Source organism: Tauraco erythrolophus, chromosome 8, assembly GCF_009769465.1.
Source record: "Tauraco erythrolophus isolate bTauEry1 chromosome 8, bTauEry1.pri, whole genome shotgun sequence".
NCBI lineage: Eukaryota > Metazoa > Chordata > Aves > Musophagiformes > Musophagidae > Tauraco > Tauraco erythrolophus.
The window spans coordinates 16,058,745-16,064,744 of NC_141472.1; positions in this window are offsets into that span (position 1 = coordinate 16,058,745).

Genomic DNA, 6,000 nt, shown 5'->3' on the forward strand with positions numbered 1-6,000 from the left:
AAGGCACTATTAAAATACCTCAAAACCACAGCATGACATCATACAGCACACAGGGACTATTGCTGTAGTAAAAAATGCCCCACCAACTCAGAGCAGCATTCAAAAAGGCAATCCACATCCTGCGCTGCTGTATAACGTCACCAAACGATAGCACCAGAGAAGTTGCAGTGCAAGCAGGCCAAAACAGCCTAAGCTCGAGGTTAAAGTGACTAGTGAAGTTTTGGGATGAGATGGGGATACAGCCACATAAACTCCAACAAGCGGAAAGTTCCTTATGCTGGTTCCTTAAGAGCAGGCACAGGTGGGGTGTGGGACTGCTGCAGCAGTAAGCAATTCCTTCTTTCCTTTTCGAATCCACACGTCTACCACCAGCCCGCAGCATTTCAGAGCAAACTGTAGGGAAATAATCTATTAAACCATATATAGAACTGCTTTTCCAGGGTATGTACATGTGTTTGCATGTGCAAGTGCACAAACATGCATCCCACGTGCTTTGAACGCAAAATAGACCTTTTTTTCTCCCCCAGAGCAAAGAAACAATGCAAAGGAACAGGAATATTCTCTTACTATAGGAAACATAGTGGGTGACGTAGCACATCTTACAGGCCAGAAACACCCCCAGGGCAGGTAGGGCAGTGCTGGATGTGCTAGCTGGCAGCTGAAACGCTCCCAGGAGTCAGCCCACGTGGCCATCCCAGTCCCTGCCGGCTCAGCCCCAAGCCAGCTCACCACTGGCTCCCAGCAGCAGCGCAGTGCCCAGTGGTTTCTTGTGGGTCAGCATCAGTGCAAAGCATTCATCATGCTAAATCATTATTCCTCCCAGCTGCTGGAGGGATCAGCAGGTCAGTTAGGCTATGGAAATGATTCATAGAATCATACAATGGTTTGGGCTGGAAGGGACCTTCACAGAGAAAATAACCAAGGAGGGGAACAAGGGAAGACTTGGTATCACTTCTAGTGATTCCATAAGCTGAGTTTGTAAGGAGGGAGCAGCAAAGGTACCTGGGGCAGGGACTCCTCATGTTCCTTTGCTCTTGAGAAATGGTAAGGGGCAGTAGTCCCACACAGCAGCCTCAGAGCTGAGTCAGTGGGAGCGGAAGGCACGAGGAGTTCAAGACACTCCTCCATCTCAGCTGCTGACATGATGGTGGGAAGCCTGGGTCCCTGTGCTTATATGGCTTTGGCTACAGCATACAAGGGATTTTAGGTTAATAATTGACTAGGAACATAAAGGCTTCTCTCTGTTTACTTCTCTCTCCCTTTCCCCCTTGCTCTCTGTTTATGAGCAATGTGTTTCCTGACACATTCAGGAAAAAACGTGGTATGATATTTTTTTTCCCCCCTCAAGTTCTGAAAAGTGCAGGTGATATGCAGTGTAACTGGAGTTGGATGGAGCTTGTTGACAGAGATAGCGTCTTGTGTTAGACTAACTGATACATCTGGAAAAAATTAAAACAATTTTGGCCACAACTCCATACCTGAAGCATAAGCAGCAGGTTTCAAAGTGTCTATGGTTACACTATAAGGACCTCTAAGATATTTCAGAAAGGAAGAAAAGATTTTATTTAAAAGTGTGTGCTAACAATCTTACAGAAACTGAGATTGTATTTAATTATCACACATCAACAAGGGGGAGGGAGGAAAGGTTGCAGAGAAATCACCAGTGTGTTTACTGTCTGATAGTGTTTGTTTGAAAGTTATGCATGGTATTGCAAATAAGACATTATTCTGTTCTGGGTGCACAAAATGTTTATTTACACTGAAAGAGTCTGAAAGTCTTTGAAGCCAGCTGGTAACAATTAACACCTACATATCAAAGTTTTACCTGTAACTATCTCTGGGACTTCAGTCTGCACAACTTCCTAAAAATAAACTTCCCTTTGCTTGATCAGAGAGCTGGCCATGATATTTTTCTTCTTGGGACAGAGTGCAAGAAGGATGCAGCACTTTTTTCCAAAAGTAAGTTCCTCCAATGCAGTTAACAATGCGGCAAGAAAAACTGTCATATTGGCACAGCTGGGAAGTATGGGAGGACCAAGAGTGTTGAACTGCAATTCTCATGAAACACTTCTTTAGAAACTACAGCCTGAGTTACAATAGGGTGGAAGACAGCTGAAAATAATTTTTACTCATCAGATCTCTATATCATTTGCTCCTGCATGGAATCATCAGGAATTATGACCAAAAAAATACTTTCCTGGGAAAAACAAACAAACAAACAACTGCGAATCTTTGATAGCTGAAGGCTTCCAAACCGCAAAGCAGCTGCAGAGTCACACACACATCATCTTGTTGAGCACACAAAACTTCTAAGAACCAGGTTGTTAATATTAGTTATGCCCACTTTAAACTTACTTAGAGTAAAATACACCAAGTTTTAAAACTAACTAATAATGAGGTCTTGTTTTTACTATACTGTTGTGCGTTGAAGACGGGCTGCCTGCTTGGTTCTTTCACAGAAATCTAAACCATATTTCAGTCTAAGGAGATCATCATCCAGCTAATGCTGTAAGCAGCATCAACTGGCTTTGCCCCCCAGAGGAGGACTTCTGCTCCCTCTCTGCCCCAGCTGTTTGTTCCCATCCATTCCCTTTCATGTGCCAGCACGCACAGTTGTAGGTCTGTGCAATGAGATGCTGTGGAAATTAATTTTTTTGCCAGATTAGCTTTCAGCCAAATCAGTCCTGCAGAAACCAGAAAATCAGTAGAAATCAGAACTCAGTCCCATAATGGGGTTTAAAGCTGTGCTGGCCCAAGGGAGGGCATGGCACAGCAAGACAGCAGCCTTTTTCTTTTGGTTTATACTGGCTTACAGTGCTTGGCAAGCAGCCTAGTTACAGGCGTTTCAGATATAAATATATATACATGTCCATGAGATAATATTCATAACATTCATGTATCAGTTTCATGAGAGGGGATGAGCAGATTTAACAGCTCATTGTCACTGAAGAATATTGCCGTTGTCTTCCTCCCCTCCTATGGTCCTTTCCCATCTGATGCTTCTTGGATATCTCCATGAGCCATTTCAGCTCAACAGCCTGGTAGAAAACTAACGCAGAAAAAAAGCAAAGGATTGTTTTCTGCTTTGTTGGCAAGCTAAGGTCACTCAGGGAAGGGTCTGACACATCCCAGAGAAGGCTGGAGGGTAAGGGCAGGGAACTGGGAGCAGGAGGGGGAATGGACACAACCTCCACTTTCATCAGCCACAATAAGTCATTTTCCCAAATGACTGCCTTAGCTAATCTATTGCACTTTTCATGTAGCTTTGTACTACAGCTGACTCCTCTGGCATCCCCTCTGGCTCCTCTCCACATCGGCTGCGGGCTGTCAGGACCACCCGCTCAGTCCCTGAGCTCCTGAGCACCACATGGGAAACTCTAGAGCCACCACACAAGGTGCTGACCAGGTATAAACTCACTTTACACCATCATCATCATTTGTGCTAGATCGGCCCTCCACGTAAAACCACAGGGCTTCCGTCTCATCTGCGCTGTTTCGCAGGACAGCAATGTGGTCACATCTCCGTGCCTTACCCAGGTCGCACTGGTACTGCTGGGAGTCTCCTGCTGTACAGATGCTGTACCAGTAAACGCAGCCCCACAGCACCCCTGGCCTCCCTCCTGGCCTTTCCCACAGTGGTGCTGCATTAGCACAGCATCAGCCAGAGGACTAGAATTTAAGACTTCAGAATTCACACAGAATCACAGAATGTTAGGGATTGGAAGGGACCTCAAAGGATCATCTAGTCCAATCCCCCTGCCTGAGCAGGACCACCTAGATCAGATCACAAAAGAACGCATCCAGGTGGGTTTTGAACATCTCCAGAGAAGGAGACTCCACAGCCTCTCTGAGCAGCCTGTTCCAGTGTTCTGTTACCCTTACTGGGAAGAAGTTCTTCCTCATGTTTAAGCAGAACCTCCTATGTTCCAGCTTATATCGATTTCCCCTTGTCCTATCATTGGATGCCAGTGAGAAGAGCCTGGCTCCATCCTCATGGCAATCATCCTCTATATATTTATAAACATTAATGAGGTCCCCCCTCAGTCTCCTCTTCTCCAAGCTAAAGAGATCCAGCTCCCTCAGCCTTTCCTCATAAGGGAGATGCCCCACACCCTTAATCATCTTTGTGGCCCTGCGCTGGACTCTCTCAAGCAGTTCCTTGTCCTTCTTGAACTGAGGGGCCCAGAACTGGACACAATATCCCAGATGCGGTCTCACCAGGGCACAGTAGAGGGGGAGGAGAACCTCTCTTGACCTACTAACCACACCCCTTCTAATACACCCCAGGATGCCATTGGCCTTCTTGGCCACAAGGGCACATTGCTGGCTCATGGTCATCCTGCTGTCCACCAGGACCCCAGGTCCTTTTCCTCTGTGCTGTTCCCCAATAGTTCAGTCCCCAACTTCTACTGGTACATGGGGTTGTTCCTACCCAGATGCAAGACTCTACACTTGCCCTTCTTGTATTTCATTAAATTTCTCCCAGCTCAACTCTCCAGCCTGTCCAGGTCTCTCTGAATGGCAGCACAGCCTTCAGGTGTGTCAGCCACCCTCCCAGTTTAGTGTCATCAGCAAACTTGCTGACCATGCACTCTATTCCCTCATCCAAATCATCAATGAATATGTTGAACAATACTGGTCCCAGTACCGACCCTTGAGGGATTCCACTGGATACAGGCCTCCAACTGGACTCCGTCCCATTGACCACCACTCTCTGGCTTCTATCCTTCAGCCAGTTCACAATCCACCTCACTATCCAATCATCCAGACCACACTTCCTCAGTTTAGCTGTGAAGATGCCATGGGAGACTGTATCAAATGCTTTACTGAAGTCAAGCTAGACCACATCCACTGCTCTACCATCATCCACCCACTGGGTGATGTCCTCATAAAAGGCTATCAGGTTTGTCAAGCACAACTGCCCCTAATGGCCCTCTTATCCTTGATATGCCTAGAGACAGCACCAAGGATAAGTTGTTCCATTACCTTTCTCAGGATGGAGGTGAGGCTGACCAGTCTATAGCTACCTGGATCTTCCTTCTTGCCCTTTTTGAAGGCCAGAGTGACATTGGCTTTCCTCCATTCCTCAGACACCTCTCCCATGTTGCTCACCAGCCTAAGCTGCAGCTCCAAGGATATGTTTCATCTTCCACAGCCAGGAGGAAATGGCCCACCTTTTGTAGGCAGGGCCTAAAGCTTAATTAGATAATTACAAGCCAGCTGGGTGATAGCCATACTCCTGTTCCCCACGATTTAGCAAAGTTATTTTTCTAAGTTGGACGGCTCTTACAGTTTCTCTGTTATAACTGGAAATTGCAATTAGGATAATCAGTACTTTGCTTTTATATCTATGAGGCTTTATCTAAAGACCCCAAAACAGTCAGCAAATGTCAGTGAAGATTCGCAAGTATTGTGCCAGCAGACATGGACTGGTTAAGCAACTTGCCTAAAAACACAAAGGAATTTTTCCTAGTTTTTCTGCTAACAAGACGACACAAGTTTTGACCTTCAATTTTTGGCTCTGAGCAGTGGCGCTTTCCTACACTATCACCCATTAGGCATTTAACTGTTTGACATCAGTAGCCAGGGCTGCCAAAGAAGATGCTCTTAAAGCACTATTGGCTCAGTCTCTTTTCTACCATTAATAAACCATGTAAAAGGAATAGTGTTCAGGCATATTCCAGAAGTCTTAAAAGAGCATTAAGAGGTTATTATTACAGGTATGTTTTGTTCCCAGGCTTCAGACTGGAATGGATTTGGGGATAAAGTTGAACCAGATGAAAAGAAAACAAAAACTTTATCATTTAAATCAATCTCATAATCTCTGGGGATCTGATTTGTGATTTTTAAAACTTTTTTTCTGTTAACACAGTAAAGTATATTTGTTTGCTACTTACTGAATGTTGTTACCAGTAAACCCTTCAATTACTAAAGGCAAAAAAGGTCATAATTCCTGCTGTTTATATTTTGCATTTCTCCCAGCTTGGATAATGAAAATCA